The sequence below is a fragment of the Haemaphysalis longicornis genome, unplaced genomic scaffold, assembly GCF_048455015.1.
Source record: "Haemaphysalis longicornis isolate Haplotype H1 unplaced genomic scaffold, Haemaphysalis longicornis Haplotype H1 scaffold_10, whole genome shotgun sequence".
In the NCBI taxonomy this organism is placed as follows: Eukaryota; Metazoa; Arthropoda; class Arachnida; order Ixodida; family Ixodidae; genus Haemaphysalis; species Haemaphysalis longicornis.
In genome coordinates this window covers 152,731,843-152,754,394 of record NW_027526204.1, presented here as the reverse complement: position 1 = coordinate 152,754,394, position 22,552 = coordinate 152,731,843, and positions in this window count along the sequence as shown.

Sequence of the window (22,552 nt, the reverse complement as noted above, 5' to 3'; positions counted from 1 at the left end):
TTGGTTTTGTATTCAGATACAGTAAAAAAAAAAAAAACTCGGTAATCGGAACTAAAATTTAAGCCTCACTGCCTCACTGTGTAAACGGAACCGTAAATAAAAGTTCTTGTCAGACCCAAGGCCAATAGCATCAGCTTTTTTCGGTTCCGGCTGTTTCATTTTTGTTTTCTTTTTTTTTTAACCTCGTTGGCCTCGTAAGCCTCGTGTCGTTAGAAGTAAGCCGTGTTAGCTCGACGAATGCAATATCACAGTTCTTGCTCTAGTCGTGCGGTCTGGATTCAAGTCCCCGAGGTCACAGGGCTTAGCTCCTGCTGCATCATTCATGCCATCGTGGTGATATTCGTGCTTCATTACCGTGTTGCCGTCTTCTATATTCGGTGGCTCGTTAGCACTCGCGAAGCCGAGGCATGAGGTATGCACACCATGGGCTTACGCTAGAAAAGAAAGGACAACATTCTTCACTTGGGGAGCAGCTTTTTGGTGCATTTTCAGACATTTTTTCGGACACAGTGACCAATTGTTGCCAAATATACTTTGTGAATGTTGTGCGTAAACCTCATGTAGGTTTCATGCTGTCTGAACAACTATCAGCTACATTCACCTTCCAGTGCTTAGAGTTTTATGAAATGCCCTAAGGAGTGTGTCCGCACATAAATTTGCACTTTTGCTTATCTCCCTCAGTAAACGGAACTCCTGTTAAATAGAACTAATTTGTTCGCTCCCTTGAAGTTCCGTTTATCGAGAGTCTACTAGCCTTGTACAAAGGCAGTTACTTTCCGTTGAAAAATAAGTATTACCATTTGCCGAGCTTCTGATTTTAAATACTTTACAGGTATTCCTTTTGGCTAGCATGCTTTTCACACACAAAAAATCTCTCTCTTTTTCTGCATCTGCATTTCTCCTGTAGAAATGGTTCTACGAGCCGATATTGAATATCGCGCGCTGCCGCGCCGTCTGCCAGCGCCAGCTGCCGGTGTTGCGGGGTGACTGGAATTGGAAAGGGCGAGAAAAAAGTAGAAGAGAAGGGGACGGAAAACCTCTTTCGGCTCAACAGATGGCGCAAGATGCCACGTTGCAATCAAAACAGACTGGTCTGCAGGGGTGAAACCGGCGAAACATACACAGAAGTAGCATCAGTAGCGCCAGTAGCACATCTCGCTGGCTTCGCCTGCGGGAGGCTCGGTGCGACTAAGTTAGCGAGGCTCGGTTCAACTACGTTACTAGAGCATCGGTTCCGGGTCCAGGTAGCTGTAGAAGGAACTGCTGGCACATTGAGCATTGAGCTTCCTCCAGCGAGAGAGAAAGAGAGAACTTTATTAGGAGAAGATCATATGGAAGTGGTTCTTTATTCACGGGAATTCATGCGCCAGACCACACTTACATACCTACGTCTATAATGTAATAATCAATGCTTGTTCTCTCCCTCCCAGCACGCACGCACGCACGCGCGCACGCGCACGCGCATGCACACACACACACACGCGCACACGCACACACGCATACACACACACACACACACACACCCACACACACGCACACACACACACGTGTGTGTGTGCATATGGATATATATATGCACATCTTTTTTCTTGGTGGGAAGGAGGGGGTGGTTGAGTTGGCCCCATCAAAAGCATAGCTGCGCCGCGCCTGCCTACAGCGCTTAATGTGCCCCTTTTCGTTCTGATCCATCATACCAACCATTACGGGCGAAGTTTTCAACTTAGGTGCGGTAAGTGTCCTTCCACTCTGTGAAGAAGGATGGCCAGCGAAGCTGGGCGCACTGCAAGGAGTGCACGAAACAAAACACGCTTGATAGTAATTTGCGATTGAGCGTACTTCCTAGCTAATTAGCTGAATGAAACTTGGAGGGACTAGAACTTTACTCTAGGGGCCAAAAACGGGGCTGTCCATTTCCCACCCGCTCACCAGCCCATACGCTCGACCACGGAGGACAGCAGTGAGGCCCCCTCAGCAGAACGAGTATGTTAACGGTGAGCGCGTGAAACCTGCCTGTGCGTGCACGACCTCCTCCCCCCAAATGCACGCATAAAAATGGTATGGGGGAGATGGACGCCGCGCGCAGCCAGCAGCATAGACGCCGCGGTAAAGAGGCGGCGGAGGTGGAGAGGACTGAAAGTGGGGTTGTAATCATACTCCCTCCATGAATGGCCATGCTTCACTGCGCAACAGCCCAGCTTACAATAACCAAGATTACTCCGATCTTTTTAGATTAGGCTTCACTCTAAGCAGGTTATTCGCTAGAAAGACAACTTTCTAAGAGCAGCGTAAGATGTCATTACATAAGGATCCTAAGACCTCTTTTGTTATTCCTTTAGATTTTTTATACGCTGTACACAAGTCCCCGAGTTTTCGTTTCACGACGCGCAAGCGTCTCTGTAAAAATCTCGTGTCTTTTTTAAATTAAAGCAACCGTATTAGCATGACTGTGCAATTGCATCCTGCTTTGAATATGCTGATGGTTTTCTTTGCGCTAACTAATGTTGACATTTCTGGACCATGCCACCAAAACTAGAAGTTGGGGAACGCGTTTATACTTCTCATTTGTTACGGGAAAATGGATGCTTCGGATGCTGAGCAGAACGGACAGAATGCTTGGAATTACACTTCACCTTCAGTCATGGGCACGTTACCAGTAACAAGTAACATCGTTACAGTTACATTTACCTAAGCCAAAAAAGTAACTTTGTTGCAGTTACAGTTTCATTCCATTTCATTTCATTTATTTCCACCTTAAAGGCCCGAAGGCATTACATAAAGGGGGGCGTACAAGGTATGATTTTCTGCTCAAGCATGAACACAAACAGCAGAAAAAGAAAAACAGAGTGGCACAAAAAGTGTCGCAATAGACATAAAGGTAAAAAACATGGCTCCAAAAAGTGATCTACAAGGGCATATGTTAGCTGCATTTACTCAGATTGTGACAAGTGACTGTTAAGTTTATTTCGGAAGGTTTGGCGGTGTCCGAAAAAGTGTCCGAAAGTACCTTGTTACAGTTGCAGTTACTGTGAAAATGTAACGTCGTTACTTTTTCATTACTGTATAAATAGTAATCGACCGCAAAACAAATGATGGGCTTCATTTAATAGGAACGTACACAGGCATGCACGGGTACGTAGTCGATATTGCACGTGGTAAAACCACGGACGAAGGGAACCTTAAAGGGGACGCACTCAACCCAACACCCGCAATCATTGTGTACACCTCATTTTGTTGCACCAACTTTTTTGTTGATATACCTGTGGTGTCATTTGGGTGCCCCGTTCTAGGAGGGGCCCCTCTGCGGTTGTCTTTCTCTACAAGTGTACGACACCTTCCTCCTCGGTGGAACTTTAGTTGGCAGTTTTTTTTTTCTTGTTTTCGCTCTACTCAAGACGACGAAAAAGTGTCAAGAAATCACCTTAAAGACCGACCTCGGTCTTCTGCAGAGAATATAACCCTCTTGGCGACTTCTCCTAAACTGCGAAGGTGCCGTGTTGTGAAAATGTGATAGGTGGAGAGGATATGGGAAGAAGAAATTCAGGAAAAGAGGAATGCGTGAACTGTATGTCACCCTTTCACTAGTTTTGATGTTGTATCAATTTTTACAACAAAGGAAGTAACTGTAACGGCACCGTCACAGTTACTGTGTAAAAAGTAGCACTGTTACAATTACAAGTTCCTCTAACTTAAAAGTAACTAGTTACAGTTACAAGTTACTGAAAAGTAATAGCTACCACTAACGCGTTACCAGTAACTAGTTACTGCCCAAGACTGGAATTAGTACAGACAAGTCAGGTTTGGGAACTTTGCCCACCATTATACACGACCAAGCCTGCCGGCCAAAGATGCGAAAATCAGGAATCAAACCACGTGCACGCTTTGGTGCTGCTATATACAGGCACTCCATCGTCCTTGTACTATAGAAGGGGGAGTTCAGAGTGAAATTCATCCAGTGTCCCGTTCAGAATTTCATCCGCATACAGGTACGTCATCGCAAAAGCTGATTTCGTAATTGCAAAAGAACTATCTTTTGTGCCGGTGAGGACCCAGAAAAGATATACTTGCTGTACTCCAGTAACTGGTTTTGTCAATGTCAACCTCGGAATTGTGGGAAGAGTTGATTTCATCGGCCCACAGCACCTTGTGTGGGAATACAAGATCTTCATCCGTCTTGATAAGCATCCGATTCGTGAGCTCCTCTACTCTTCAGATCGTGAGGCTCCAAGCTCCGGGGCAGGTTAGCATTCCACACAAAGCGTTGGAGTGTCAGGTCTCTGCGCTTAAAAGGACACTAAAGGGTGGAGACAAGTTGGCCTGTATCAATGGATTACGGTGCCGAGAATCTAAATAGGTCATTCTCTCAACTAACAGTTGTTTAATCAGGCAGAAAACGCCAGAAACGTGAAAACATGGGACGGCGCCCTGTACCCTTTTGGGTACTGCAGTACGTGACGTCACAAAAGTGGTGAACGGCGGTAGCTCATTGGAGAAGCGTGTATAGACGTTTTCCTGAAATTAACAGTTCCTAAGTGATTAGGCGCTTTAAATAAATGTAAATCAAAGCTTTCCGTGAGCTCATCCTATATAAAAAACACAGACTACAGCTTTTATACACTGCGAGGCCGGCTGCTCACCTCACATTTCAGTTTCGTATTCAGTTTCGTTTTCGAAAAGCAGTGGTGCGCAATTAGCGAAGTCAACAACTTACGACGGTGAGCACCCGAGCTTTAGCAAGCACTATACCTGGCAGGAAGCAGCTAAAGTCCTTTCGTTAGAATAGGCAAAAGGAACAAGATGCACTGCAGGTGGTTAAGCAAGCCGCCTGACCTTCCAATCTTCCGTTCGCCACTCTGGTAGGAGGAGGTGGAGGAGTAACACTATTCAAAGTGTTGCTATCGGCAAAGCGCGCCCGGTTCCAACATAATCCCCCATGAAACGAACTTACTGCGAGTAATTAGATGACCAATCCGCCCTTGTGCTTCTCCGTTCGCCTCGAGCCGCCGTGGATAATCCGTAAAGCATGCGTCGTTCTGCCCTTGCTAGAAGACTGTGTCCAGCGGACCAGCGCGCCACATGACAACTCAACACGGCTGCCGTGAAGAGTGTTTAGTTCGCACTAGGTTCACGCCGCGCGAGAGAAGATAATGTGAGATGGCTGTGATTGCCAGACGAGGTGAAGTGAAGGCGCCCTCCTGAACGGCGCCAGCCGCAAGCGCGGGAGACCACGCTTGATATTCGAAACTGCGCTTGTTGCTTCAAAAGTGGCTTCGCCGCAGCACTTCCGATCTGGCAGAAAGCTCGATGGGGTCTGGGACGCCGGAGTAGGCGGGAATACCGGACGCTGGAGCATCTAAACGCGTCTCTCATTCCGTCGGTGAAAAATCATGCAAGTCCAAGCCAGCCTCCCAGAGAAGCGTTGCCGTAGGCGAGCGTGGCTTGGAGACGTCAAAGTTACCGATGCCAGCGTTTACGCTCTGGACCGCACCGAGGCTTTGCTCCTATTTTGTGACGCAATGGCTACGTCACGTCAAAATGACAGGGAAGCGGGTGAGAGAAACGCCATCTTTATTTACTTTTGCTCAGCAAATCACGCATCGTCGCTCGTCGGACAAAATTACACCATCTTCCCCTAGGGGAACCCTGAGTAGTATGCGAAGCAGCCATGGCGTCGACTGCAGTTCCCATTAGTTTTCAGTTCGTCATTTCCGTTGACGTTCAGCTTCGCGTGCCTTCGTTGTATCAGTACCTTCTTGACGTAGTTTGAATGAGTGAAGGACATAAGGCGCGTTCGTAGCACATGCTCTCGCCTCGGTTTGTAGCGCAGTGGGAAGAGCGCCACGTATACCTCCCGTTGCGGCCAGAGAGTCGTGGGATCGGAACCGGGCGCCGCCTAACTATTTATTTTTATAGTGGACTGCACTGACGTCAGCCCAAACACTTACGGGGCTGAAGAGACGCGCATGCGCAGTGGAGTGCGGACGGCGGACAACGACAACGAGGGAGGGAGGGACACAGCCCCGAGCATGAGATGCTTCGCATCTAAAAGCCGAGAGAGCTATGAGACGTATTATCTTTCAGTTGAAACAAAACTTCCTTCATCCTTTAGTGTCCCTTTAAATGGGGAACTAATCTGATCACATTCCTATGGGACGCACTAATGCATGACCCATGGGCTTGAAAAGCATCGTGCCCCAATACGAAAAGTTTTACAAATACACAAAAATGTTTCTGACGGCATAGTCTTCTTCCTTTAGAAATGTATCGCTTCTTTACTGAGATAAAAAATAAAAAAGAAACGCATTTTGCTTTATCCAGTTCTCACTATATGGCACTAGCTCCCTAGCGGGCAAGAGTTTTAATTTTTTTTCATTTCAGTACTACGGAAGTAACATATCTCAAAAATGAGCAAACTAGGCCGTTGTCATGCGTATTTGTAAAACTTTTCGTATTGGTGCACGATGATTTTTAAGAGCGCGGGTTATGAAGTAGTAGAAGCCCCGTAGAAATGTGAACAGGTGAGTCCCCCTCAAGTTGCGAACAGAAGCCGGTGGGTGATCATCCAAGTGGGCCGGAACATCTTTGTGCGTCCCTCCACGCACCCTGACGTCCTTCGTTTGCTTGTTGCTTGCGAAAATCTCGCCTAGTGTATCGACCTTTATGATAACTAGCCTAGTGTTAAATATTGGAATGTCGTCGGACGGCACTCTAGCCATGCCTGCAACGATCAGACAGAGTGCCGTCGGACGGCACTCTAGACACTGCGTTAAAACAAGCAAGAAAATCCAAGCGCTCGTAAGTGCGTGCCTCGCGGCGACCACCCAGCGTCCCCGCCGCATGTTTCGCAAGCTAAGCATACCCACTTAGGGAGATTGGCCAAGATTGTCCAAAAATATTCCAGCGTTCGACGTAATCGTTGCAACACTTGCTCGGCACGAGTAGACTCCATGTTCACCGTAATCATGGTATCAGAAAGACGCGTCATAGTTTACGGCCCTCCAAGCTGATGTCCAATAATTATCACTTCCAAAAAATGAAAGAAGCTCACACCTATAACAACAATGGTGGAGTAAAGGCCGTTGCGGCAGCGAAGAAGCAGCAAATCGGCTGCAATCGTGGACTTAAACCTTCGTGATGTCCGTGAAGGATGCGTACAGCTTCGCTACCTTCAAGTCTTACGCGACAGTGTGAACTTCCTACATTTTCACATCGTCGAGCAGCGTGCATATTATTCGCCTTTTATGTACTACATGAACTGGCAGTAGTCTTGTCGTGCGCGGCCTCAAAGCTGCCGCTCAGCCGTCTAGCCTCAGATATCCATGCCAATGGGGTCTTCTGGGCTGTTCGGGAACAAGTGACCAAAATAAATCCCTAAATTTAAACGTATTCCAGAACGTTTCAGCACATCCGTAGATCACAGAATATAAAAAAAGAACTCGTGTACACAAGTTGCCGCAAAAAAAAATGATCACGTTCAGTCGCTCTCAACAAATGATTTTCAGGCCACAACTTTTTTTTAAGGGATTGAGGGTGTTATGACTGGGCAAGATTAGTTTCGACGAGTCGACGATTGAACACAACCCAACCATGCGCTCCAAAAATTGAAGGTGGTTCAAAATAGTTGTCATCAGTAAATGGACTAAAAAAAATACCTTGTTCAGAAGTCGTCGGAAGTGAAAGGTGTACGAAATTAAGACACGACGGGCCTCCAAACGTGAAATATTGAAGATCTCCCAATTTTATGCATGACAATAGCCTCTAATAAGGAGTTCTGATACATGCACTTCTTTTCGAACTTTAGCAAGCAACAACAAAGATTCAGATCATTCCAGCCCGAGAGCTCCAATTTCTACTGCAGGAGATATAATTATGTCCCCACGCTTCAATTCTCAGCGCCATCCCTTCCTTATCTCCTTAGTGGTGGAGGACCTGATTACCAGCTCCGTATACAGGGCGACCAGGAACCCTTGCCTGGAGTGCAGCCAAGGCACGACTGATGTCCCCTCTTGCACCGAGGAACACACACTCTCTCTCTAAAGCCACATGAGGACATCTAGTAGTGTAAGCAGAATTTAGGATATTTGAACAGTTAAAAAGGCTTTTGGAGTCGTCTTGGCGCGAATAAATTTGTTTTAAAGAATGATGACCACTTATAGGGGCAGCATCAATGACAAAATTTCCGTTAAAGTTGTTACCATATAAAGAAATAAACGGGTCCCAGGAGACAACATCTAGGGCGAGACAAAGAAAACTGCATATGCTACGTAGCTTTACCTCTAATTGTGCGTTTTAAACCTAGGCTCTGGATTTTTCTAACACGAAAGTGTTTTATTCCCGGATACATGAAGATTTCGCTGACTTCTTAGCCGTCACGGAAGTGACGCCCGTACAACGAAGCAAGCGGCCTGTAAAGGGTGCACCCCTGCACACAGGGTCTTCTTGCGGGGAAACAACCCTTAGTACTAAAGAGTACGTTATACTTATAGTTCCTACCACAAGCTAGGTGCAGCACTGTGGAGGCTACATTGTTGTCAACAGTGCGCCCACTGAGGGCGCCTAACCCGCCGTGAAGGGGTTCCTAAAAGGACATTCCCTTCTCCCCTCTTGGCAAGGCCCCGGCGCCTTTTGGCGCTTCCTTCCCGGTGAGTTATTTTTTTAGTGTTTCAAGATTTCTCCCGACCAATTATTTTATTTACGCTGATATAACGATTACAGGTGGAACTTCAGCGAAATCTGCGTTAGGCTGTGTTCCAACTACCGACGTAACAGCCATATCGTGATCTATGGACGCAAGAAAACGGCGTGTCACGTCGTTCGGTTGGCTGAGACGTGAAATGACATCATTCTTTAAAGATATTATGACAGTTGCGGCAATAATCTGATCCCGGCCTTATTGTAGAAAGGCAGGGCGCTATTTATGGCGTTACACCGTTCGCAATTTTCCGTATTTTTTTTTTTTTTTTCATTTTTTAGCCAAGTTTCTTTCAACCAATTATCTCGATTTACGCTATTATAACGATTAGAGGTGGAATTTTCGGTAAATCTGCATTATCGTGGAAACGCAAGGCGTTACACGTTTCGCATTTCTTCAAATATTTTTATGTTTTTGTTATTTTTTAGTTTTTCAAAATTTCGTGCCGCCAGTTACCTCCATTTACGCTATTATAACGATTAGAGATGGAACTTCCGCGATATCTGCATTTTGGTGGAAATGCAGAGAGTTACACGGTCCTGGATGTGGGGGTACTAGGCAAAGAATGCTGGCATTAATAAACACTCTTTTCATCATGAACCAGTATTTATTTATGAAGCCTGGAAGAAGAAAATCTACCATGCGACATTAGCAGTGAAGTATTATCGTTAGCGACATTAGCAGTAACAACTATTAGCAGTGAAGCATGTTCTTCGTGCCGCGTGATTGGACGATATCTAGGATCGGAGTGCAAACCAGCTTCGGTTTCAGTACCGTGCAACAACATGCTTGGCATCCGACATTATCGTTGTTTGGACATTTTCTATATCTCAGGAATCGGAATACCGTGCTTCTGTCACGTTTTCGTATGTAGAATGGATCAGATGAACCTGCGAGCGCCGTTTAGAATCATAACGTTCACTTGCCGAGGCGTACGCTTTGGCTGAACGCCGTCCGCGTAAGCGAAGACACTCAACTGCAAGGCGCTTCGCCTCCACCCTCGAGCTTTCCTGGCTCTTCCCTGCGTCTTAAGAGGCGTGTTCGCAGCAGACCGACAGTCAGTTGATTCGGCACTATGCCCGAAAGCTGTCGGTGCTTACGTCGATGCCACACCAACGAGAACTTTCAAGCGTGTCAGTCGGCACGCATTCCGCCAACTTACTCGTGGGGCAATGAACGTCACAGCGCAAAATGGTCAATGAAGTATGGAAAAAATTCACTAAATAAATCAATTAAAAAAACTCGCACAATCAAAGATTCGAACCTGCTCGTTGCTACACACCACGTCTAGTGCGTAAGACCTCTCTGCCATAATCCCAAGAATACCGGAAACAGAAATAGAAAGCGTATATGGTATAGGCTGTCTATTTTTCTTTTACTTATAGGCTTCCCCGCAGTTTAGATGAGTGTCTCTTTAGTAACGCTTGTACAGCAAGTGTCCCCTGACTAGCGACCGCGACTGCGTCCCTTAGGCAGGAAAAGCGATCGCAATTCTGCGACCGTGCTGGTGATTGATGTGCTATTTCAACCTGCGCTAAAAGTGGTGTTCGTATCTTGGTTTTACGATTTACAAAAAAAAGTGTTTGTCAATATTAATTCCTTAATAGGCATATTAACTTCGCTGACTCTCTTCCCTTCTTTAATTGGCCCTACATCTTCTTCTAGCGTACCAGCCGCACAGGCATATGGAGCGAAGTCAGTGAAGCGTCGCATGCGAGGTTGTGTGGCACTACTTTGACTTCATAGACTGTACTAAGCTTGATACAGGCTACAAACTAACAAACTAAAGCCACATTCATCCGGGCGCAAACCTTGTCGTGGCTTAGTTTTACCTGAGCGACCGAATTGAGACAACCCCCCCAGTGGCCGGCCGACTGACTATGTCGGGGAGTCGGCGAGCCGAGTAGTCAAGCCAAGCCTGCTAGAGTAAGCGTCACACGAAACGCCATAGGAGAAATCGGCAAGGAGGATGCAGAGAGGAGGACGGCACTTTTACATTGATTTTAATACTAAATAAAGCCTCGTAACGCACCCAGAGTGGTCGAAACATGGGGCAGGGACTCCAGTCTTCAATTCGCGCAAGTAATCCCTCAATGTTTACAAATCACTTCAGGGTCCCTTTAAGTGCTGTGTCTATCAGAACCAAATATCCTTTCCACGCTGTAGCAAGATTAACTCGAATAAGCGTCCATGATTTCAGTAATTCAGACACGGCAGTGGTCACTGAGCCAATATTTTGTTCCTGAGGCCTCGCTGCATAGCTTTCGCAGCGAGAACGAACCGGCAGACAAAAGATGCGCAGCAGACGGGGCCCGCTAATAAGGAAGCAGACGCAACGCGTTCATGACGATCGGCGCTGCATTTAAACGAGGCGGCCGGCAGACGACAGCAGCAGGAAGTCTCCTCTGGCCGTGCACATAAAAACTCACCCCGGAAGTTTTGCTTCTCCCCTCGGAACTAAAGAAAGAAGCGAACGAACGAACGACGAACGAGTGATCTATCCCGTCTGTCGGCGTTTCGCTCTATAACCTTTGCGCTCCTCTCTGGGCGAACGGGCTGCGAGACGGCACGAAGAGAGTCGTTCGAGGGGGGAAAGCGATGTCTGTGCACCGCTCGGGGGGCAAGCTAATGCGAAGCCAGACAGATGCCCCGTTGTGCGCCCGGCGGAAGTGCAATGGCGAGGGAGGAGTCGAGGAGAGGCCGCAGACGGTGGGCCGAAATGAAGTTCAAGGCTACGCTGTGCACGCGCCTTATTTGCGTCCCCCGTCGGCGGCCCGGCTGCCCTTCGACCGGCGCATTTGCCATTCCAAGGGCGCGCGATAACTCGGCACGATCACTTCCTCCTTTTGCCTCTTGCACTGCTGCCGCCGTGCGTCCGTTCTTCGTTTTCCCCCAGTTTCGCCGGCTCATTGCTAGCGGGCAAGGGGCGGTCCCTCGAAATCGACCGGGCTGCCGTTATTCTCATTTGCAAGCGCTTGTTTTCTTTTCTCGGATAGTTTGTCTGATTAGCAGGGGCCCTTCGTCGGTTTTATGCCTGAAATACATTATACGTCCAGCGCTAAAGTTTGTTGATTACTGTCGCATGCCACTCACTACTAAGGTCACTCACTAATGCGTCCACAAATGCAACTCCCAAAGTTCTTCGCATGCTGTTCGCTACAGATTGCGCACTTAACATTCGACCCACAACAGCTTTACGTAAATCTCGCCACTCATTGGACGCGTTCTCTTGAACAGTGCATTCAGAAAGTTTTTGGGCGAAGTGACTCTCCTAACGTGGGGTGCGTCTCCACATAGCGCCACTGTCAACTAGCCTTGGCCGCACAAGGCAGCAGTGGATCGTTCTACGAATGTCTCCCGTCCATGTTGAGCGCTCAGGTGCTAGTTCTTGTCCTGCGCGTAACGGGAGCACCCTTGCCCACATGAGTGGCAGATCACCCACCCCTGATCACTTCCCCCGAGGCCCTACAGGGCTCCCCATTTATGCGATTACAAGGCTTGTGGGGATCTGGAACTCTGGAGTGTTGTTTAGTGCAGTGCTATCAATGCTATTGCTATTGCCTGCAGTTAGTCTGTATTCAGTCTATTTGACTTGCAAGTTGCCACAACCGCTGGCCGTGATGCTTAACCCTGTCGCCTCCTGCCTCCTTTGTCTCTGTCTACTTGAACAACGCACCCGCAGAAATCTAGCGCTCGCACGGCATGTCTGCTGAGCGTGGTGGGCTGTGTAGTGGGGAACTAATCATCATCATCACCACCAGCCTGGTTGTGTCCATTGCATCACGAAAGCCTCTCCCAAGAATCTCCAGCCACGCCTATCGAGTGCTAGCTGAGTCCATGTATAGTTTACCTTTATAGTTTACAGGTATAGTTTACCTGAGTCCATGTATATAGTTTACCTTAAGCTTGGAAAGTCGTTGAGGCCATGAAATGAGAAGATGAACCTCCCAAGCCACAAAGCAATCTTGAAGAAAGGAGGCGAGCAAACTGTGCAGCCCTAATCGCGCGTAACGTTTTTATTGTATTCATTCTTAGGACGTCCCCAGCGCGGGCACATGCAGTATGTGTATATGTAGGTAGTGACCTGGGGGCAAGCGAACTTCCCCGCCTCTATACCAGGGGACCCTTCTAGTAATTCCTGGCCGATCCTCCCGCACAGGTATATACGAGTCCCCTGTGAGCGTGTAAGCACGCTCCCAGGACTGGCACGGCTTTTGTAGCGTTCTTCTCATCGGGGGCTGCGAAATCTAAAGGCCGTGATGAATTTTAACTTCCTTTGTAGATCTCCTAGCAGGCCACAAAACTTGCTTGAGTAAAGCTTCAGTTTTACCTTCTTATCAGCAACGTGGTCGAGTAGTAATGGTTTGAGCTTCCCAAGCCTGTGAATTTGCTAACGGGTAAAACTGTTCTATTTTTCCCGTCTGTACCAAAGTTGTCGCGTGTGCAGGCGCGCTCAAATATCTGAAACTTGGTCGGGTAAACACCAGCACCAACAATCAACACCAACTCGCCCAACTTTCCATCCTGTTGGTCGGGTACTTCCAAACGCATCTAGTGCCTAGTGCGTAACCGGGGAAAGTGAATGTCCCAGTGCGCGTACGTTCAAGTGGCGTATTGAAGCGCAGCAAAGACGAGGACAGGAACACAGACGACGACACAAGCCGCTTTGTGTCGTCGTCTGTGTTCCTGTCCTCGTCTTTGCTGCGCTTCAATACGCCAGATGTACCAACTCGCCCAAACCAATACCGCCCCCCGTACGTTCAAGTTGATTCGCAATATCCGCAATGTTCGTACAAACTAGATACAGGACCTTACCAACCGACCAGTTTTGGTCGCCTTACTAGAGGAGCGACTACTAAGGCCAGTGAGCGGAGGTTCGTTTTCATTCATAGTAACGGTGGGTGTAAAAATCGTTATTCCACGCCATGCGTTCCTTTTGACAGCGGCCCCGCTCAAAACCACGCGTTAAATTTCGCTAGTATCGAAAGTTACCCCTGAAATTACCATCCCTATAACGCTTGTATTATGCTTACCCGGAAAAAGAATGCAATTATGCACTTGCGCTTGTCCCACAACAGTATAGCCTACGTGTTAATAGACTTTCAAATAACAGGCCCATTCGCCCCTACAGTCATGAATTGAGGTACACATGCTGAATGTTAGGGGTGAAGCTCCTTAGGAGCTCGGGTTGTTGGCGTCTCATGTCGTCGTCTCATGTAGTCACGGTACTAAAACAATGGAACACTCGCTTACGCCTCGCTAAGACGTAACGCCTACTAAAAGAAAACACTGGGACACTCGTTTTCCAACGCCTCGTGCTCGAACGCTTCGTGAATCAAGCAAAGCTGTGTACCTTTACCCCCAACGGTTTCATATCTGTGGGCAAAAACACCAAGGCGCCCCAGGTTTCACGTTAACGGAGATGGCCCGGGATTTTTCGTTGCTCAACCTCTGTAAGTTTCCCGTTCAGTAAAAAGGCGAACGCGCATTCCTACGGAAGAGGAGCAGAGTTTCAAAATTTTGTTACAACAACGTAGGTGCCGCGTCGATTATCAGGGACTTTTAATGAATTCTATACCCTGGTGGCCGCTTGTCGGTTCTGCATGCCGCGAAATCGCATTCAAGCCTGTGCTGGAACACAATTGCTGTATGTTTGAGCTGCGTAAGACTGTGCTAGACGAACTCTGTAATCTGCTTGCAGCCTTTAGCCTGCACTGAAAATAGAAATTCAATAAAACTTTCCTGATTTTTTTTAAATTTTTTACAGTAAGCGTGAATCCAGGATGAAAAGCGTTTCTTAGGTTACTTAAACGCGGAAATTTTGGACTGCCGGTTTACCCTTCCGTCCGTCCGTATGCCTGTCTGTCTGTCTTTCTGTCGTATTTCCCTCATCTCAACCGCCTGGCTGGAACCTGACAGAACTCTTGAAAGAGATGTTTATATAGGCAAAACATTTCCTAACTGCTAAATCTGGGAGTATACTCCATACTAGTCAACATTGTTCAGAAAAAAACAACAAAAACATTAGAAGACAAATATAAATACATAAGTATGATACTCGTAGTGTTCTTTTAATTAAAACAAGAGGCGTGGGCTTGATACTTGCGATAGCAAACAAAAGACGCGTTACACGGAATATTTTCACAACAAAGTGCAAAAAGGGCCAGAGCGGGCCTCTCTCAAGGCTCGAGTGTTAGGCCCAGCAGTTGCAAAACGTCCAAACAAATGGCGCACCAGAAGTGCGAACGGGGAAAATGGTATTGGCTTGAGCAGACAGCAGGGGAACAGCGTGAGAGGACGGGCAACTAGCGGGTGGCGACGGCAGAAGACAGCCACCTTTCGACGACATTTCCAGCGACGCGAGCAGATGCGCGGCCAATTTGTTTTTCGTATTTTTCCCTCGCTACCTTCGCCACCTAGACGGCTAAATAAACGGCCACGTTCGTGGCCGTTTATTTAGGCATCTCATGATGGGACGTGTTTGCTTCCATGAGAGGTCGCTTAAATAAAAAGTGCGGCGTTTATACGGCTTGCGCCGTGTTTGCCTGTGGCATACCTAAATTGGCGACAGCACTCTTCACTGCCGCCATTTTTGCTGCACTTGACGTATTTCGGAACAGACGAGCAAAATTAAGTCGTTTGGCTTCAAGTCCTTCTGTTGCCTTTGCGCGCCTGCAGAACGACTTGAACTGAGCACTTTGTAAAGTAAGCCGTCAAAACTCATCTCCCCACGCAGCACCATTCCCGCAGAAAAAGTCGTTTCTACCGCTCTTATGCTTCAGTTCGATACCTGTTGGTTTAGAATCACCGCGCAATCGCGAGCTTATGCGTCTCAGCTCGCCCAGGGAATGAGTCACTGCATCGCCAATCGTTGACGGCGTATTGACGCCGACGGCACGAGGCGACGCCGATGCGTTTTCATGGATGGTGGTCGTCGTTTGCCCGAGTGGCCTGCCTGGCACAACCTTTCGTTGGAGCAAGTGTAGCCGACAGCGGACGTCGGAGAGAAAGGCGTCCGTGTCAAATTACGCACCGTTAGTTCGCGAGGAAAGACAATGGCGCGCGCGGCGGCGCTTTACTCGGTGGCAGCGTCCTCGAACTGAATGCTTCGCGCTGGGAGACGGCGTCCGCAGCTACCGGCGCATAAGCCTAACCCCGTTGCACACGCCCGTGGGGAAATGATGCCGGCACTTTGGGATGTCCTTGCCTCGTCCAAGGTCTGCCTTACCAGAGCTCTGCAGCCTCTGCCCATTCGGCCTGCCGAGGGGACGAAGCGAAATTTCGGCTCGGGCACACTGACGCGGGCATGTACTTGCTAAGCAGTCTCCGTGCACAAAATGCCAGTTCGCAGTGCAGCGTGCGACACTGCGCCGTGCAAATGAAAATAACAGCGCTGGAAACAAGACGAACCGGGGAAAGATAGCCCATTGTGCTGTGTTCGTCTTTTTCTCCGTTATTTAGTGTTCAGCACTGTTTTTTTTTAAATCAGCACTATGCACGAGATAGCCCACCTTAGTTTAATTATATTCTCTGACTTTTGAAGTGAACGTGCTGAGGCGTTTTGTATTAGTATTACAGATAACTTGGACCATAACGGGTCCACTTTCGCCGTGGAGGCAGGAATCTACTTAAAAGCGTATTGCCACGAAACCATATACAGTAATACCTCGTTAACTCGAAGTCGTAAAAACCAGGGAAAATTTCGAGATAAACGGATTTTCGAGATAAGCAAAGTTGCGCTAATCGCCGGGAAAAATGAGCGCTCTTCAGAAAAATCACTACTACTCACCGGCTCTTCAGCGGCAGTTTCTAATCTTTCTTCTCGTGCAGGTTTAAAAGAGAAAAAAATAACATACAAGAGACTTTAACGAGACAAACTACGCCAAGCGTGGGCAGAGGGCCTCACTGCTCAGCGCATGGAGGAAAAAAAGCTTAGGAGAGGCCCCCAGCTATCCCCGCGCATTGGTAAAAGTGTGGAGGAAGTCACGTGTTTTCGGCGGCCATTGGAAGTCGCGTTAGCAACGGCGTCCCAGCAACAGCCCGCCCGCCGTTCGCCAGTCATGGAGGAAAGGCAGCGCCTGCCTTGTCGTCCGATTGCGAAGATTGCTGCTTCGCTTTGCTGCGCTGTGGTCTTGCGGAACTCGAAAAGGATGCTGCGAGTTGCGACAGCTGCGCCGATGTGAATATGTCATTTAATTTCTACTTGCAAGTGCACCTTGTACCGCGTCAAGCTTTTGCTCCGGTCGCGATCACGACGCGCCTATTGAAGTGCAGATATCGTGGACGCGCCGTCCCGTCGTACGTGCGGACACCCGTCAGGTAGATTTTCGGGAAGTGATACACGGTGTGCAGTACGTAGGCGACTTGCAACCGAACGATTCGCAACTCAATTTTTTGGTTATCGCCGCTGCAATATATAGTTTGCTAGGCCGGCAATGCGCGGCAGTGCCTTTGCAACTGTTACAAGGTAGATTCCCAGTTGATATAATTCCATCGTCCTATTACCTTAGTAGGTGTCCGTCTGTTGACTGGAAGAGTGCTGGATCTGGAATCTGGATCTTTTTGTGGTCTCGCTCTGGATTTCGCTTTTCAACGCTTCATACTGCGAGGTTAGTGTATGAACGTTTTCAACTGATATCACCTTGAATTTATTGACACTGAGACAAGTTGAAACTTGGCGAAAAAAAGTTTATTGACGCCACCCACCCTCTCATTTTTTTTTACTCAATAAAACGTTTTGCCTCCTCCTCCTCCTCCTTCGCAAAAAATTCTATCGAAGGCACGCGAACAACGGTAAAAACATTCCACAATTTTTTAGCGTGAAATCTGCATGAAGTACTGCTTACCTATATATATATAGAACGGCCGTTTAAGTGACTAGTCATCTCTGGGATTGCCAGTGAAACTGCAACGCAAACTTGGGCACTTTCCAGTCCGGTAGCCGCACGGCGTTCGCCCACTGTTTGCGGCGTTCTTCATCGCTTGGGAACCTATAAACGGCGGCGATTGCAAACAAAGGATGAATGCACACCAATGTACAGCAATACTTGTCAGCGGAATGAAGCACTAACCGGTGGAAAGTGACGCCCAATTCCTTGGGTACCGATCGCGACTTGCAGCCTGGCACCGAGCATTGCGGCATTGTTAGAGCGAGCCGCTTCGCAAACCTGCTGCGGCCACACTGAAGACGTGTAACAGTGTAACCGCGCGTTTAGGTTCACGGTCACGCGCTGCAAAACGGCCTTCTACCTGCCTATCAGCTGATTTCCGCCGGCTCGGCGCTGGCAGATGCAGACGACAAGAGAGGCGATACAGGACGGAGGAGGCGGAGAAGGTGCACCGAGAGAGAGAGGCAAAAAGAGTCCGCCAATGGCATGGAGGGCCAATGGTCCGCCATTCGACTTACAGAAATGGCGTTTCCGGCTGCGCTGGGTGTGACGTCAGGGCCTCTCCTAAGCTTTTCTTTCCTCCATGGCTCAGCGCATGTGTCACATGACGTGACACAGGGTTGCTTGACAAAGTTGATATGTCGCTGGGCTGAGACTTCGCGCACTTCGCGTTCGCGGAAAGCATCGACGTATGGCAGGCGCGGCTAAATAAGAAAAAAAATCGACGGACTTCAGGCGTGGCAGCATCGCGCGAATCTTGTGAAATGGTCCGGCGGCGGAATTTTAGTTCCACTCCCAGTCAAGATTTCGAGTTGTCCGTAATCCGACCCAAAAATACTTCGAGATAAAGGGAAAAATATACATGGGACGTATAGGAAAATGTTCGGTGCAGCGGAAAATTTCGACTTGGCCGATTTTTCGAGATATGCGAGTTCGAGTTAACGAGGTATTACTGTACTCGACATTCGCTGTCGGAAAAACCGAGCCATCTCCACTAAAGTGAAACCTGGGGAGAAGCGAAGCATGCAGTGTATAAGTGCGTTCTTGGCGCCTCGGCGTTTTTGCCCACGGACATAAAACCGTTTGGGGGCACAGGTATACAGCTTTGCTGTAAAAGTCTTGTATCTTTGAGGCACGAAGCGTGCTAGCGCGAGGCGTGTGAAAATGAGTGTCCCGGTGTGTTCTTTTTTTAAAACGCGTTGCGTTCTAGCGCGAGGCGTTGGAAAACGACTGTCCCGGTGTTTTAGTACCGTGAATACACGAAATGACGACGACGATGACAGGAGACGCCGACAGTCCGATCCCCTAAAGAGCTTCGCCCCTAAAACAAAAAAAAAGCACTACGAGATATTTTGTTAACACCTAATGTTAAATCACCCGCTGTTTACAAATTTCGCTTCATGGAGTCCCAGACATGGTTGATAAGCGGTACCGTTGATCTGAGCACATACTGCATTCGTCAATATGAGCTAATGCTATCCACCTGGCAGCGAAGATTGCAAGATTCCAGAAGATGCGCTGCGTATTAATCTTGCCTAGTCATTTATTGTTCGTGGCCATGCGTGAAGTTCTGTCGAGTTGGGACTAGCAGTAGTTTGCATTGCACTAACCCCTTCAGCACGCAGGTCGTTGTCACTGGGGTCATTCGCCTCGCTTTGTTCAAGTTGCAAGTCCTGTGCGCGACTAAAGGGGTGAAAACTTGCTGAGCTCACCTCAATGCAATAAACGGTTCCTGACCACATTTCCAACAATTCCAAGTAGTTGCTGAAATGGAACCCGATTCTCCTGAAAATCTGTCCTTTAAACTGAATTGCCGTTTTAACATCGCGAAAAAACGAAACGAGGACGAGTGCTCGCCCTGTGTCCTCTGCCTCGTCTCACCCTCTCGCACTGTTTAACATGATTCTCATTTAAGTGGCCCGGTTTTCCCTCTTGTTGCAAACTGAATTATACCACTGGTATGCATGCACCCACGTAAGCGAAATATTAAGTGATCGTAACGAGATCAAAGTCCGGCCGCTGGGAACGTGCGCGGGTCCTGCCGAGAATGGCTTAGGCACGGCTGCTCGAGGCTAAGGTGACTACACACATATCAAGTCCACCTCATCAAGGACCATTGTAAGCCTATGACAAGCCAACGGGGCAGGAAGCACGAAGGGCGAGCGCTGGACAAGCGCAGGACGCTTGTAATGTGCGCTTCTCCCGCCCCTACTCTAGCGCGAGGAAAGAAATTGTGTGCCACAATAGGGGTGGTCTCATTTGATCGAGAACCACAGCCCATATGGTGTACGTTTGATCGTATTGCGCACCCGATAAGCATGTGGTCACTCTGAAACGCCATTCGTGAAGTTCGAACTGAAACTGGTGAAGAAAATGCAACAGCTACAGATTGCCTACAAGTGCACGCGGACGAGCCATTGCTGTTGTTGTGAAGTTGCTTGTTTTTAAGTGCGAGGAAACGAAGGAGAAACGTTCCGGGATGTTTAGAGTCGCATTACTAGGGCTAGGGAACCCTTGTGAGCGGTGGCACTTTTGGAGCTGCAGGGTGTATACATGATTGGCCCTCGGCAAAATAGCGAGCCTCTGGCAGCTTCGCGGTGGCAGCTCGGCAGCACAAAGGGGGCGCGTTTCCGCGTCAGCGTAACAAGCGCGGCAACCGTCTCGAGAAGGAAGCACACCGCATGGTCCCACCAGGGCACCGAGAAAATCCGCGCAAGAAAGTCCAAAAGCACGCGGACGGGGCGAAGAGACGCAACGCCCCAGCCGCCATGTCGTTCTCCCAGGCATTTGCGTGGAAACGCTGTAGGCAAACGCCCATTTCGGCTTCACTTTTCGTCTTTCCTTTCTTTTTTCCAACCTCTGCTCACAGTGGTCCTGTTCGACAAGGTGCGCCAGTGGGTGCTCTAAAGCACCCGTATTCTTTTTGGCGCCGGCTTCGCTGTGGCGTCTTAATGGTCTCGCGCCTTCTCGCTGTTCTTTCCTTTCTCTTAGTCGGCCGGGCTGTTCAGGTCTCGTTTTCTGATTTCGATCCCGAGCACACAGTCACTTTATTGTGCTTTCATTTCGTATCAACTAGGTCCAAATGAACTCATCGTATCAAAAGGGCTGCGAAGGTGTGCAGACAGCTGTATAACCTCCCCAGGAGTACGCGTCTTGAAATGCACATCTCGGTAATCCGCTCTATCCTCGTTCAACTACAGGTTATTCGTAAAATAAGTTATACAGCGAAAGCTCGTTAATTCGAACTTTACTGATTGGAATATACGGATAATTCGAACTGCGCGATTTGGTGCGGCCAAATTTTCATAGAAGTTTATGCATAAATAAAGAAGCCAGTATAAAACGAACCAGTATAAATTATGCCCCGGATAATTCGATCTAAACGCCACCGCCCCGGCGCCTTGGCGCCTGGAATATAACTATAGAAACGCTTCCAGGGTCTACACATCAGACTGCGTAGAACGCAAAAGGCAAAATATGGTAAAACGAACCTAAATCCCACATCGCGGACGTTTTTGGAAGGTACATTCTTAGCGGGCGACGTCGATGAAGAAGTGAGTACACTGGTGTGTGGTATTCGCTGAGATTTCAGGGCATCATATCTGAGGTTATAAGCGCCGAAACTCACTGCCAATAGCAACGAGGAGAACGAGGACGAGGCATAGTGCGGCGTTCGCTCAGATGTTATAGGCGAATGGAACACCGCCCGTCTCTTCTTCATTTTAGGGGCGAAGCTCCTCTTCCTCAGGCCCTGTCGCGGCCGTACACGGCACATTGTACACGGCACATTGATGATGATTGTGGCAGGATCCCCCTAGGGATTGGCCAACCAAAGATTGGCCGAAGAGGTCATAACGTTCAACGCGTTCGTTGCTACCCAACAAGGAGAAGAGGAAGAAGAAGAGGTTGTCGTTCGTCGCCTGCGAGCTCAAGACTCTTGCTTGGGCCCTGTCCCGTCCCTCGTTGCTGCCATACACGGCGGAATGATGATGATTGTGGCAGGATCCCCCTAGGGATTGACCAACCAAAGATTGGCCGAAGAGGTCATAACGTTCAACGCGTTCGTTGCTACCCAACAAGGAGGAGAGGAAGAAGAAGAGGTTGTCGTTCGTCGCCTGCGAGCTGAAGACACGTACCGTAGGTACGCGACACAAGACGCTCTGCAGAAGGTGACGGCCAAGGTGGCTAAAATGTCACACACCGAATTCGCCAACTTACCCATGGAGATTCTCATCGTCCCAAACAAGCCCTACATAATCACCACAAACATCGACGTCGTCGACGGGATTGTCAACGGACCGGTGGAAAGCTTGACGTGTCGAGTCTTTATATGATGTGTGGGCGAATGTTTCACGGTTTTACCTTCGGTTAGCTTCGCCCCTCTCATCATCATTCACTTCGTGGAGATGGCGGGATTTTTTTCAATAAGGAGATCATGATTCTTTCCGCTACATTCGTTCGATAGCGCAAAACGTGCTCACTGTCACCTTTGGGAACAAAAAGCAGGCCGCACTCACGGGATTCTTCAAGTATCAAAGTGTTGAAATGCCCTACTGCTTCAGAATTGCAGTGTACTGTCGTTATTGTGCACGTTTGTTAGTTCGAACTTTCCTTAATGGGAACTGAGATGGCGTCCACTTGCGGTTCGAATTAGCGAGCTTTTACTGCATTTAACATCCCCTCCCTCGCCCCCCGAAATATTATCTTGTTGGTTTGGCCTATGTTAGAGGGAGAGAGAGCAAACCAAACCATAGGATCTAGGGACAGGCCCTATGGGTGGTCATCAGTGCTCCGGAGTTCCTTGACCCTCGTGCATTCCCACGAGAGGCTACGGTAAAGAGCGCAACATGCCACGCAGAATCTGCAGTTGCATAGTTGCGGGAATCATGTGCGACTGCGCGACGCGGGGAAAATATTTTGTCTGCAGTCTTCTTAGTCCACTTGCTTCCTCCTTGGTGAGTTTCGGATGACAAGG